The sequence below is a fragment of the Notolepis coatsorum genome, assembly GCF_963971535.1.
Source record: "Notolepis coatsorum genome assembly, chromosome: 18".
Lineage (NCBI taxonomy): Eukaryota > Metazoa > Chordata > Actinopteri > Aulopiformes > Paralepididae > Notolepis > Notolepis coatsorum.
Genome location: NC_140182.1, coordinates 41,777,228 through 41,792,317, shown reverse-complemented (window position 1 = coordinate 41,792,317; position 15,090 = coordinate 41,777,228). Strand labels below are relative to the sequence as shown.

Sequence of the window (15,090 nt, the reverse complement as noted above, 5' to 3'; positions counted from 1 at the left end):
GAGGGTAGAATTGGACAATACGAAATTGGGATGGGAGAAAAATAGAAAATGGGAGAAAAAGTAGATACAAAAAAACAAATATTTTTTTATATCACCTGTGATAGCGAGCTAGCTAGGTGATGGTTAGCTATCAAACTAGGGGGAGAAAAAAATCTGAAAACAAAATGGAAATGTTTTTGACACAGTCAGGAACTATCAGAAAAGCTGACACACCCATGACAAGCATTCCAGGTCAAGTGAGCGTTGGTCCTCATTCTCGCAGTACCTTTGTAAATATCTTGGTAAAAAGTTTGTGCTAACACATTTACAAAAATCCTCCTCCGGATTCCTGAACGAGTGAAACGGTCACTCATTCTTAAACTGGAAGCACGTTCTCGTACACCTGAATTTGCGTACAGAAACGCCCTGCCAGCTCCAAGGAGAGGCTATCCATTGCGTCTACTCCATGCTGACCCTTATGGGGGAAATATTCAACAGGTAGCGCAAAAGCAATTTGCGACTGATCAAAGTTAGATTAGATTAGATTCAAATGTATTGTCATTATACAGCACAAGTAAAGTACCATCCAACCAGAGTGCAAATGTAACAGTAAAGTGCAATAGTAACATACAATGCACAGGTGATGAAACTGGTAAAAGGCTTCATTTGGGATAAATAGTTAGTGATTGCGTTCACGCCGATTCTACAGACATCCTCGGAATTAAATAACTATAATAAAGATAAATACGACAATATCTGTATCATTAACAATTATGTTTTGCATTTATAGTCATGACTCAATGAGGCATTGTGAGCATTACACGCACGCACACACAAAGTGTTCAATATACATATATACAATATACAATGCAGATTAGAAAAAGTAACTGAGTTACAATACAATATACAGTACAATGCAGAAATGGGATGAGGTACAATTTAGGGTAAGGTGTAATGAGGTATGAGTTGTAGTGCACATCTCTTTACCAATAAATATAAAGTGTGTTAAAGTGTCTAAAGTGGGTAAAGTGGGTGCTGCAGTGAGTTGTTCATTTAAAGTGAGTGTGTGCGTGTGGATGTGTGTGCTGTGAGTGTATTTGATGGTTTGTTACAGTACATAGTGTTATTGTCATTGAGAATCCTGATGGCCTGGGGATAGAAGCTCCTTCTGAGTCTCTCTGTGCTTGCCATGAGACTCCGGTATCGCTTGCCTGACCGCAGCAGTTCAAAGAGGCAGTTGTTTGGGTTGCTGGAGTCTTTGATTATTCTCTTAGCCTTACCCATGCAACGCTTGTTGTAAATGTCTTGGAGTGGAAATTATACATTAGTGTTGTTTTTGTCTCTCTTTTGTCTCTCTTTTGTAAATAAGTATATAAATAACCGAAAAAAAGTTAAATAATTTAATTTCACGGCATGTGCAGCCTTGTCTATTCACTGTGTCCTGTATACACAACCAATTCTAAGTTATAGCCGCATTTTCCTTCAAACAATTTTTGTCGTGGATGTCTCTCTTGGGCAGAGCTGCTTAGCAGGCTGTGTAGAACAAGTTTGTAAAAAAAAGTTTGAGAACCAGCCAATCGAGGACAATAAATGAATGGATGATCAGAAGAATGTCCTCCCCCAATCCCTCCCCTCTCTCCCTCCACCCCCTCACTCCTCTCCCTCAGCATAGATAACACACACATCAACCTGTCTGTGAACAACATAAACAATGTCAGACTTAATTAATGGATGTGATGTATTACACATACACACATATTTCAAACACGACAGCTGCAACACCAGCAAATATCATTATGATTAGAAGAATTTGACATGTAGATTGGAGATGACACGGATTGGAGATGACAAACACCCCATGTTTGACAAACTGGAATGTGCATTCCCCAGGCAATCATGACCAATCTCAAGCCCCGCCCCTGCTTTTCTTGATCCTCCAATCACAACTGTTGTTCAAAGTCACCAGCTACCCACACATGCTCACGCACATAATAAATAAACACAAAAAAAAACATTTACAGTATCTTAAATAAATACTGTACCAACTACCATCACAAATTATTTATCTTCATTTTGTTTGATATACATTTAATAAAAAATTGCATGAGTACAGAGTTGATGATAGAGAATCAGGGGTATGACTCATGATACATCGATTTGGATCGATCCATTGAATCAAAAGGCAACAATGTGATCCAATCAATGCAATGTACGTCTCTATTCAGATTAATGTGGCATGTCCATACCAGACCCGTCTCTTCAGTGCTGGCATTTCTTTTCAATGAAACAAGAGAGATGAGCATGTTTTCAGCGCTCAGCGCGGCGGGTGCTACGCGCTAAAAATATTTCAACTTTTAACCAAAGGGCTCCGCCGCCGGTTCTCAGCGGTCACCTAGCAACAGTAGCAGCCACGAGCGGCGCTTCTGAGTGCTTCTCTCAAGCCCCGCCAGCTGAAGGAGAGGCTTCCTGTGGAAATGCAGCCTAATATACGGTATAGGAATAGGCAGGTCAGAATACTCATTTTGGTGGTTCTTTTGGTCCGGTTCTTTTGGTCCAGATTCAAAGAAGGGTGCTTCAGGCTTTCCATTCAAGCGTTGAGGCATTTCGGTTTTATGTATTTATTTTATTTACGACTTGATATAAAGGTTTTAACGTGATGAATCACAATATGATACTGACAATGATACTGTATGATACTGATAATATATAATTTGCTACTGAATTGTATTTTGTGTAGTGATATCAGCAACTATTGAATAATTACCTTGATCCTAATCGAACCGTAGTAAAGACTGAGGTTTATAAACATGTGTGTGTGTGTGTGTGTGTGTGTGTGTGTGTGTGTGTGTGTGTGTGTGTGTGTGTGTGTGTGTGTGTGTGTGTGTGTGTGTGTGTGTGTGTGTGTGTGTGTGTGTGTGTGTGTGTGTGTGTGTGTATGTGTGTGTGTGTGTGTGTGTGTGTGTGTGTGTGTGTGTGTGTGTGTGTGTGTGTGTGTGTGTGTGTGTGTGTAAATCCATATGCCTGTGTGCCTTGGCACGCATGCGTTGGCAAGCGAGAGAGTAATAGCGGCAATGAGGGTGGACTTGCTCACAAAGGAGGGTGGTGACATGATCTCGCCCATGTGAGTAAAGTTCATGTAACGTATCTCTTTTCACCGCTGAGTGCACACACACACGCGCGCGCACGTCTGTCAGCGACACGAGCGCGCTCTGCGGTGCAGTGCCCCTTCAGGAGAATGGAGCCCCTTAACAAAAGGAGCCACACTCCATCTGCTATGAGACGGATGAGAATGGGAGATGAGAACGGGGGGAGAAAGATACATGTATGTAGGCACACAAAATGTCAGAGGGACAGTTTGTGGTGATAGTGAGGAGTCACGATTAGACTGGTACAGCTAGTGGCAGGATCCCTGCAGATCCCTGCTTTACTGCACATTTTTCTCAGAGGGAAACAACAGTTGTGATTGGAGGATCAAGACAAGAGGGCGGGACTTGAGATAGGTCCAATTCAATAGAACTTTGTTGTCAAGCCAAGAGTGGCAATTTGTCTTTGGTTTCACCACAGGGACATAATATAAATGATAACTAATGTAGGCTACATACTATGAATGTGTATTACATATGACATATTGCAAAACATATCACTTTAATTGAATAGAAATTGGAGCACATGGAGAGTGAGTGAGTGGAAGAGAAGTGAGAGAGAGCAGTGAGGGAGAGGACACAGGTGAAAGAGAGGTGAGAGACAGAGAGAGACAGACAGACAGACAGACAGACAGACAGACAGACAGACAGACAGACAGACAGACAGACAGACAGACAGACAGACAGACAGACAGACAGGGAGACAGGGAGACAGGGAGACAGGGAGACAGGGAGGTGAGAGAAAGGAGAACCAGGGCAGAAGCCAGTACCATGTGGGTTAAGCTAACAGCGTGTTTCCTGGCAGGCTAGAGTTAAGTGTTGTCTTTGGCAGCGTGGTCAGCACACGGTGTAGCGAGTGCGATAGCGATCCTGATGGTGATAGACACAGATCCCGAGCTAACAGACGACATGGTGCTGCTTATCTCCTGGTCTCCCAACACAACACACTATCTGTGTGTTGGCTATCTGACTATAGCTGACACATACTCAAAAGCACAGACTTTTCGGAAGTTTTTGGTTTCTCCATTTTTGGCTCAACATCAAACACAAGTGCCGTTTAATTAACAAACGACCATCCCTCAACTATATGTTTCAAGAGAGAGAAGAGGAAGCGCGCCAGTTGAGATGAATCATAAACTGCCCAGAAGGTTGACCGTCGGATGCCACTACATCACCAGTCAGTGTCGGCGGGCCATAAGGACGGACCAGAAGGAGGAGGAGGGAACAAGCCATGGGCATACACCCTTAATGGGGCGTTTAGCCACCACTGAGGGACCCCACTGAGGGACCCCACTGAGGAGACCATTATCAAATCCCTCAATCTCCACAGGACAGAGTGCATTAGCTTTGCTATTTGTCTCTATTCCCCCGACCACAGGCACCGACCTGGCATAATAACATAGGTAATTGTTTCTAGCTCTCAGGACATTGGTTGTTTTTCTTGGCAACAGTCAATCTTATTTTTTCCCCAAATTTTTTTTTTTTTTTTTTTTTTTTTTTTTACCTTGGGTTTAAGCAAGCATGCTATTCCCCTGTGAGTCTGTGTGAGTTCACGTCTAGCAGGGAAAATAGAAGAAAACTACCAGTGGACTACACTCTTGTTTGTACAATACACAAACTAAAACATATACAGGGGACGTTAAATTGTCTCTATGAGCTATAACTCAGTTGTGGACAGTAGTAACGGAGAAAGCATAACACGCTGAAGCGCGGAATAACACCAGGACACCTTTTAATAATGCAGTTTTGGTGTTGTGACACATTTTAATGGCAGTAATGTTTTTCATAGAAAAATACACACATACTGTAGACTTAGGGATACGTTTCTCATTACCACTTTAATAATATTTGTCTTCCAATGGTTGCCCATAATTTTTGCTACCACACTAACCTCTTAAAAGAATATGCCGGGGTACCACGGTGGTGCACCACATAGCTGCGCTCGCAGTGTAATCGCAATCGTCCTGGGTTCGAATCCGGCCCAGAACGTGTGTTGCATGTCTTCCCCCATCTCTTCACCCAATTTCATCTGACTGTCCTATCTACAATAATAAAGCTGAAAATTCTGTAAAAACAAATCTAAAAAGATTTTAAATAAAAGAATATGCCAACATAATATATCCGGCTGCAAGCTAGCCAGGCTTAGCGCAAATTAATGGAAGACTATAGCTCTTGGCCAAAAACACCTCTCCCGGAGTTTTAAAATAGGCTAGTGGTCCGAATCCGCTATCTATCTTCTTGTCTGACTCTGGCGATGACGGTAAGCGCATTTCCCATAATGTTGGTGTGTTCCTTTAAATCTCTGGTTTCTTACATCACCAGAAGCATTGCTACACACACACACGCACGCACACACACACACACACACACACACACACACACACACACACACACACACACACACACACACACACACACACACACACACACACACACACACACACACACACACACACACACACACACACACACACACACACACACACACACACACACACACACACACACACACACACACACACACACACACACACACACACACACACACACACACACACACACACACACACACACACACACACACACACACACACACCCACCCACAGCACTGTACTGCACAGTAACAGTATCATCCACTAAATGGATACCACCATGGATTGATGACCGTATGCTGGTGTTGAAATGTTAAACATAGATAAAGCAAATGTCAAATGCATAGCATCTCTGCTGGGATTCATCACTGTTGTGAGAAAAGCTTTTTGGCAGCTTTGAATTACGTCAGACAACTCACTTGCACGTCTGGAGGTTGTTTACACTTAAATCACAAAGCAAACATCCATCACGGCAAGAGATTCCTTTAGAGATCTTATCCTCATGTTAGCCTCTAATCAGAAACATTACCGAGCCTTATCTGAATGAATAGTGCACCTATGAGAGCTATGAGAGAGAGAGAATGTGTGTGTGTGTGTGTGTGTGTGTGTGTGTGTGTATGTGTGTGTGTGTGTGTGTGTGTCTGTGTGTGTGTGTGTGTGTGTGTGTGTGTGTGTGTGTGTGTGTGTGTGTGTGTGTGTGTGTGTGTGTGTGTGTGTGGGTGTGTGTGTGTGTGTGTGTGTGTGTGTGTGTGTGTGTGTGAGTGCGTGCGTGCGTGCGTGCGTGTGTGTGTGTGTGCGTGTGTGTGTGTGTGTGTATCTCCAGAGAAATTACAGAGCACTCGAACTTTGAATGCTAAACAGATTGCTCAAATATCCTCTCACGCATGAGAGACATTCTAAACAGCCAGGTCGAAAGGTATTGTGCGTTGGACAGTGATTGGCTTTGAAGTTTATATTGTTGTAATGCATTAGCCTAAATAATAAATGGATACACAGCCCTGCCGTGAGGTAAGGATATATAATACCTCTCTATGGACTCTTTTGTATTGAGGGTTCACTTAATCTTACGTCATCAGGAAACGCTGTAGTTCCTGTAGTCATTTGCCGTCTAATAAATCCTATAAATCACAGTCACAAGGTGCCTGGTTAAAGGTCCATATTATACTCCTTTTCAACAAGTTAATATTGGTCTCTGAGGTCCCCAAACATGTCTTTGAAGTTTTTTTTTCTCCTGAAAATACCACTCAGATTATGCATTCTAGCATGCCTTCATATCCCTCTGTTTCAGTCCTGCTCTCCATGGCCGTATCTGTGTCTGTAGCTTTAAATGCAAATGAGCTGCGGCTTCACGCGGCCAGAGCGTGCGCAACTCCGACACGCCTGGCTCACGAACCTGAGTGGAAAAAGAGTAAACTAAACGGTTGCGATCGAGAAACTATCTTGAAAAGCAGAGGCACAGGAGTCAAGGACCACCCATATGCAATGGGCGTATTGCGATTGGTCAGTCATTATTTTCTAAGTTGATTGTGGCTGCAATTCTGAATTCTTTCACGTTTTCTCAGTGTCGGGACGACCCCTCATTGTGTGAAAACAAAACAGATGAAAAGGCCATTATTACAATAGGGGCCTCTCACACAAAAACAACACCGTAGTCAGAGTCCATTGGACAGAAGTAACAGTACAAGTGTGTCAGGGGGTTTCTCATTGCAAACAATGTTTATTTTCACATTATAGCAGTGTGTTTATATTCCATAGCATCACATCACATCAGAGATGATTGATGATTGATGATTGATGATAAAAAACGGTTACCGTTTTTAATGATAACCACGGTACAATTCCCGACGGTTAGTATTACCGTTTTGAGATAACGTTAAGTAAACTTTTAGTGCAATGCATGATGTGGGGACTTCGGAATGGGGGGAAACGAGATGGTGTGTTACCTACTGTATACTACACAACATCTTCTGCGTGCACACAGCATTGTATGTGTTTTGTGTCTGCAGACTTGCACATGATAGCACGTTACATACTTTAATCACCCAATCAACATATTATTTTGTTTACATTTCAAATCCGGCAGTCGTCAAATTTGGTTGCAAAAGTGTTCCAACAGGGGAAATAATATAAACTCGTATACAAGACTCCTCTGTGGGGTGGCCGGGTAGCGTAGAGGTCAAAGCACTCACCTACCGCCGCAGAGATGCAGAGGTACAAATCCCAGTGTCAGTAGTACCCCCGGCTTGGTCAGTCAGTTGTCCCTAGGAACACAATTGTCAGTGTTGGCGGGTGGCAAACCGGTGGGAGGGTATGAGTCCTGGTTGTTGCATCAGCGCCTCCTGTTCAGCAGGGAGAGGATCTGGGGGAGATAGCGTAAAAAGCTGCACGCGTTACGCTCTCCCAGTGAAACTCCTAGCTTTCAGGTGAAAATAAATGGCTGGCGACTCCACATGTATCAGAGGAAGCAGTCTACACCCTCCACCAGTATTGTAGTCGAGTCACTAAATCTCAAGGTCGAGTCTCGAGTCCCCAGTGTTCGAGTCCGAGTCCAAGTCTGAGTCACCAAAGAAGAGCCCGAGTCGAGTCCCCATTACCCTAGTCCGAGTCCAAGTCCAAGTCATCCAGGTTGAGTCCACTCCACTCTGGCAGTCAAAGAGCTGACATACAAATAAAAAAAGGTCTACATTGAAGCACTTTGAACTGCAATTTCTGTATGAAAAGTGCTATACAAATAAAGTGTATTATTTACATTAAACATAAATGACACAGCGGTCACCATTTCAAAGAGTTTATTTACTTTGTGACAGAATAGCCAAACAAATATCATCAATATCTTATGACAAATGATTAGGGCCATATCCCCAAAAAATAAATAAAAAAGATAACGGTATTCAATTAACAAGTCAGAGTCCTCATCTGCACCTTCTAGTCCGAATGCAGTCAATGTTCAAGTCCAAGTCCGAGTCATCAGTGCACAAGTCCAAGTCGAGTCAAGAGTCCTAAAAATCAGTCCAGGACTCGAGTACTACAACACTGCCCAGACTGACAGAGGAAGCATGTGATAGTAAACCCTCCCGAGACCATCGGTAGGGCAGTGCAATGAACAGGTGGGGAATTGGCGACTAAAATCGGGGGATGGGAGAAAAAGGTAGAAAGGCAAAAAATAATAATAATAAAGACTCCTCTGTATTTTGTTGGTCAATTGTGGTTCATTGCGGTTACTATCGCTGTCTTCTTACAGAAAGACTGTATGAAAGACAAACAAGTACAAATGTAACGTGTAACTATGCTGCTGATGAATAGTCTTCACTAAACATGAACAAATAAATGGAGGTATAGTTGTTTTTTCATATCCATTTTTCAAAGCATCTACAATAATGTGTTACTTACTACACATTAAATAACATTATTTAATTATGAACAAATCAAGTACAAACAATGTTGATAATGAGTTATAAATCATTGTAAATGTTATACAAATATAGTTATAAATTATTTAATAATAATTTACGAATGTATATATGGTTTGTTCAAGATTAGTTACAAGATTAGTTACTACAAATACCTTATAAATGTCTTATAACTGAGTGTTATTATAAAGTGTTACCGAAAAACCTTTATCTGCACATTCTGCTCGAAATCTCAACCCATGCAATCAATTCAAGCTCACATTCCGAATAGGGGACATTCCAGAAGAAATCCTTCCTTTTCGAAATTGCAGAGAGACTCTGTTGGGGGAAAACCAAGAGGAGAGGTGGAAAATCTCCTGGCCCTGAGGTCGCTCTGCCTGTCCACATTTTGGCCAGTCACTTAACTGTTACCTGTGGTAATTACAGTGGTAATAGAATACTGCGTTGGAGTGGTAACAGAATACAGCCCGGGCCGGATAGAGGTATTGTGCTGCCTTTGTTCTGGACCTGCTCCATGTTTAATGTTGTGCTTTAATCCTCCCATCTCTGTCAAGAGGAGGAACTGCAGCCTTCAGATCCCCTTCTGTTCTAACACTCAACCCTGATGAACAAACACTTTAAATATAGTTAAAGTTTAAACATTAAAGATGGATTCTTGTTACCTCTGAAGCTTTGTTTGATTTAGGCACCTTGGTAGGGCTGCAACGTTGCGACAGACTCAGTTGTTCATGTGAGCGCATGACGCTCATCCCCCAGAATATGCTTTTTGTTTTTCTTTTGCTACTTCCTGAAAGAGGAGACCAGACAATATTATGTCACTAAAATCAGGCAAAAATTGGAAATGACAGCCTGTTGATTGTTTTATTTGACCTAAAAAAAATATGTCAAAGTGACAATAGCCCATAAATAACTATCGGTGTGTGTTTTTTTTCACTCCCCTGTAAACATATGGGGGTGTCGACATGTGCTCTGGTGAGAATGATTGAGTCACATATGGTGCCAGCTGAGGCATGCTGTTATTCTATATTATTAAGTGTGGCTGGATTCTTATTACCTCTAAAGCTTTCATGAAGCTTTGATTCAAGCACCTTGGTGGAGCTTGAAGGTTACGCCAGATTGTGTTTTTCTATATGGTTGGCAGCTTAGGCATGCGGGTGGGGGATGAGGTGATACTGGATCAGGGGATTTAACTCAGCTCAATCGAGCAGAATGTTCACATGGAACAGGGAAAACAAAGTGGAAACAACGTTGCCATTCATTAAACACACAATGTTCCAAAGGTAACCAAGACCACAGCTAATAGATAAACATATGGATAGGTTACCTGATAGCAGCAACAAAACAAGTAACTACACACCCTGACCGAGGCTGAACCAGGGGCTTGCGGCATGCAACTGTGTGTATGCGCGCGCGCGTGTGTGTGTGTGTGGAAGCGTGTAACTCAATACATCCTGAGATAGGCAGATGGGAGCAGCGATGCATAACAAAAGTGGCTGACAGTCAGAAGTGCTCTCACTTGTCTCCTTGTGGCCTGAGGACACAAGGAGACGCCCTTCTCTGCTATGCTACAGCACCTCTCAAGGATCACCTCCACTTCCCCCACACTCGCTGGAACAGCCTCGTGGCGCTTAGCGAACAGCAGCGTTTGGGTCCGTGACGGGACGGCTCCAGCGCACTTCGGCCCAGTGAGAACAGACGGGGTGCCAAGACCTGATGTAGTGCTTAAGACACGCACCTCTGGCACCGCGAGTAGGCTACTCCTACTGGCCTATATTAGGATCAAATCCCACCAGGACCTTCCCTCGTGTGTCTCCCCTATATACTATGTCCTCTCAGCCGTCTCGTTAAAAGAAAGAAAAACTACTAAAGGGGCGTAGACTTGCCCTTGAAAAATAAAGCTCTTTGAATGAAGGGAAATCCAGAGGGTGTATAGACTGAGAGAGCCTCGGTAGGATCAGCCCCCGCCAGGCTGTCTGCCCGCCCGTCTCTGGCACCTAGCCGTTGTGGACTCTCTAAACATTATGAACATCACAGTCCTAGTAAAAAGGTACCCTTCCCTGTCTTATCCGCTCCACTCTGAGGAAATCTGGGAACCGCACCATATAAGGTGTGGTTCTGCTCCACACATACATACACACACACCCACACAGACACACACAAGGCTGTTTTAATAACACGTTCCACCAAAAAAAACTGTGGAGTTTCAAAGAAAGCACACATTGAGTTTTCAGTTTTCATCGCTATTCAGGAAAAGGCCTGGGTGTAAAAAGCATGACGCAGTCACGGAGCTCAGGAATGGAGGTGTATAGGCCATCCAAAACATGTTTATGGTAATGTTGGATCGGCCCCGGGCACACCGTGAGGAAGAAGTTTGAAACTTGGTACAGTGTACTGGAAGTTGAGGGTTAGCGTGGTATTGGTTTTGGATCGATACAGTAAAAGAATAATAAAAAGAGTTTACACAGCAGGGCTTTCAGCCATTTCCCACAAGGTGACTCCTCACTGTCCACGCTGCTCTCCCACTCGTGTACCAGAGCTATAACCACGGCTGCACGGTCAAGAGGCGCTTTCAGTCACAGCACATGTCATCACTGCAGGGTCCTCCAAGTAGGCTCAGACTTTGTTTAGATGGTAAATCATTGAATGGGATTTGGTTTGACATTACTTGTTTTTTTCTGTCCGTTTTCCTGTCTAATTGCTATTATGTGAGCTACTTTATTGAATAGTCTATTCTCATCCAATTTCAATATATACTTTAATAATATTGCTGCAATGTGCAATGACCATACTAGGCTGTATTGGATTTGTATTTTTTTTTATGTTGGAAGAATGTATATGTAAAACACATACCTTTGCATGGACCCATAACCACGTTCACGTACATTAAAATATGATGGTCTAGCTCTCCAGGCCCTACTGTACCTCACAGCTCACATTAATGTGGATCTCGGGGCTGTGGGTTCACCCAGCAGCAGCTCCCTGGCCTGCCCTGTCCTTCACCTGCTATAAACTCACGTCTGTGCACACATACATACTATACATACATACAGCAATCAGTATTAAGTGTGCCTGACATCACATGAGTGACGCAATGATTGGATGGTGTTTAAAGAACACCATCATCAGAGTGGGAGGGGGGGGGTGTTCTCTGTTGTTTTACTGAAGCCAGGAGGCAGAAATTTGCCTCTCATTAATTTAGCTGTGTCACCCTGATCATAAAGCACTGGAGCACCACCATAAAATAATAATCCGCATAGCTCAAGTGTCTCTATTTAGATATTCTCTCTCTCTCTCTCTCTCTCTATCTCTCTCTCTCTCTCTCTCTCTCTCTCTCTCTGCCCCGCTCCCACTCTCACTTCATCTCTCTCTCATCGCCTCACTCCCTGAAAGCTCCTAGCGGGGTGTTGGATAAACCTGTAACAGAGCACAAAGCAGAGAGGGTCCTTGAGGCTGTTAAGATATATTATGGGCGGCAGCAGAGTGGATACATAATCACTCAAGAACACTACACTGTCTCTTTTACTCTTTTTCCGGTAATAGTGACTGGCATAGTCAAAACATAATACACACACACACACACACACACACACGCATGCACGCACGCACGCACACACGCACACACACACACACAGTAGCATAGAGAGTGATAGTGGGAGAAGAGGGTTTAGAACTGTCAGCAGACTGAGAGCTTTTATTCACTCCCAAATCTTCTATAATTCCTCATAGCTGGCAGACTGGCAGATAACCAATACTCCCACAATCAATCTCTAAAAAAGTTGTTGGCCTTTCATTACAACTGTACATTGAAGCTGTATTTATGGTCTCTGGGAGCAGTAAAGAAAACACTGAGCATTGTCATGTTTAACCATGCAGGCCACAAGAACAGTCAGCCATTGTTGTAGATGTATGATACATTTAGAAGCAAAACATTAAGAAATTATCTGTATATATCCATGTTCTGCTCATAATGTGCTCTATAAATTATTGTCCAAGTGTACAATTAAACAGGACAATAATTTGTAATAATTACAACAAGGCCGCCAGCTAAATAAGTTTCACTTATTTAACTTAAATTATGTGTTATTTGACTAAACTGAATATAGCCCATTAGTAAAGAGCTAAGACGTTACAGTATGTAGGATACAGTATAGCTACAACTATTGAGTGAATTTACATTTTGTAATTTAGCTGACGCTTTTATCCAAAGCGACTTACACGTTTTGTACGACAAGTCATCAGGAAGGGTACAACTCTATCAGCTGAGTAACAGTGTTCATCAAAGTGTTGAGTGCTACAGTGTAGGTTAGTATATTAAGGTTATTATTATTATTTTATTGAATTTGTTCAGATATTGATTGAAGAAGTGTGTCTTTACAGACAGTGCTGGGAGGAATACATTCATATTTTACAATTACAACAGGCTATTATTTGTTTTACACTGTAGTCTAGATTTTTGGAATTACAAATTGCACCTTACCTGCGCACTCCACTTTTTCTTCTCTGGTACAACAATTGTCAACACAAGCCCACGCTGTAAAAATCACTCTTCTAACTTGCCTGCCGCACAATGAAAAGTCGCACGCAACAAGTTGGTGCGTTTCGTAAAAAGTTGGATGGACCACTTCAATAATCACACCCAATTATTTGCCCAGCCCCTCGCTGTTCTGGTAAGCGTGCGGCAATACAAAATAAATAAATAATAAAAAATCATAAATCTCAGCCAGCGGTCCTGAACTCAAAGTGCACTCGCGTGTGTGTTGGATGACTCGGAATCTGCAGCAGCGCCCTGGGAGAGAGACGGACGGCAACCTCCCAATTATGCTGCCTGCCAGAGGGGAGGGGTTAGCGGGTGACTCCTCAGCATCTGTACCGCGGCCAGGTCCGCATGTGTAGGGAACTGCCCTGCCGTCAAATCTATGTTGCAATAGTTTAAACTGTAAAAAACACAGAAATTAAATGTAGAATCACACAGCTCCTCAAATTAACACGGTGTTAGGCTCCATGAAATGTCAATGTCTTACATGGCTACTGATGTATTCAGTTACAGTGAGCTATTTATTGTATAAATAACAAAGGGTTATTACATTTTACTTTTTACATTTAGTCATTTAGTTGACGCTTTTATCCAAACTTACAAATTGTGAACAAGAAGTCAGCAGGAGGGGTACAACTCTGGCAGCTAAGGGTAAGTGTTATTGTTTGTCAAACAGTGTTGAACTTGAGTGCTTCACTCTGAGTACATAGACTATTAGCATAGTAGTAGTATAGGCATAGTAGTGTATATGCACAGCTACTCCTGCAGGGTGAGATACCTTGACCATTGACAGCGGTCGATGTTTAAAACGTATTGATAGTCCCCAACAATAGCTATCAATGCTAACGTATAGTAATTTCTGTAACTAATGTTAGCTGAGATAACAATGGCAATTGCTTGTTGCACCCTGTGCACTTTCGATTCTCTATGTACACCGCCACGCCTTGCATTGGAGCGCAAGCAAAAGGCATCCAATCTGATCACAGCATTAGTAGCTACAATTTTGAGGCATTGTAGTCACTTTACTTGGATATTTCAATCATAGGGGCAGGGGTGTAAAAAGTACCCAGAAATTATACTTAAGTGAAAGTATGGGTAGTGTACCGTCTCAAAATCTGACTCAAGTAAAAGTCAAAGTATCTGGCTAAAAACACACTTGAGTAAAAGTAAAAAAGTCCTACTTTTAAATGTACTTAAGTACTAAAAAGTAAAAGTAATTTTTTTTTAAAGGGATAGACCAGGGGTCTCAAACTCATTCCATCGTGGGCCACGTTTTCATTTTAACTATATATTGCACCAGGTGAGTTAGTTGAAGAGGTGAGCCAATTAGTGAAATCATCAGCTGGTGTTTAGGCAAGGGCAAGGCTGGAATGAAACCAAGCATATCTGCCCACAATGGAATGTGTTCTGTGATAGACAATGCTGAACAGAGGACACTTTTTTTGCATTAAAATTATTTAATGCACTTCTCCATTGAAGGTAAACTAACATGGACGGCATTCACATCACAGCATGAATAATATCACAATATTAAAAACAGAATGGTGTATCCTGAATAATATCACAATATTAACCACAGCATACTGGATTATCCTGAATAATATCACAATATTAAAGGCAGAATACTGGAGTACCCTGAATAATATCACAAT

The 15,090-nt window shown here is 42.4% G+C and overlaps 1 protein-coding gene across 1 annotated transcript in view; it reads right to left on the bottom strand.

Moving 5' to 3' along the window:
- sema3d (sema domain, immunoglobulin domain (Ig), short basic domain, secreted, (semaphorin) 3D) overlaps positions 1 to 13,666 on the bottom strand; it is an 89,689-nt gene extending 76,023 nt beyond the window's left edge. Inside the window, exons 1-2 of the mRNA XM_084335183.1 lie at positions 13,382 to 13,666; positions 7,684 to 7,853 (exon numbers count right to left, since the gene is read on the bottom strand). The gene's annotated coding sequence lies outside the window, so the exon portion shown is untranslated. The remainder of the gene's footprint in view (positions 1 to 7,683; positions 7,854 to 13,381) is intronic.
- Positions 13,667 to 15,090: the final 1,424 nt, after the last annotated feature.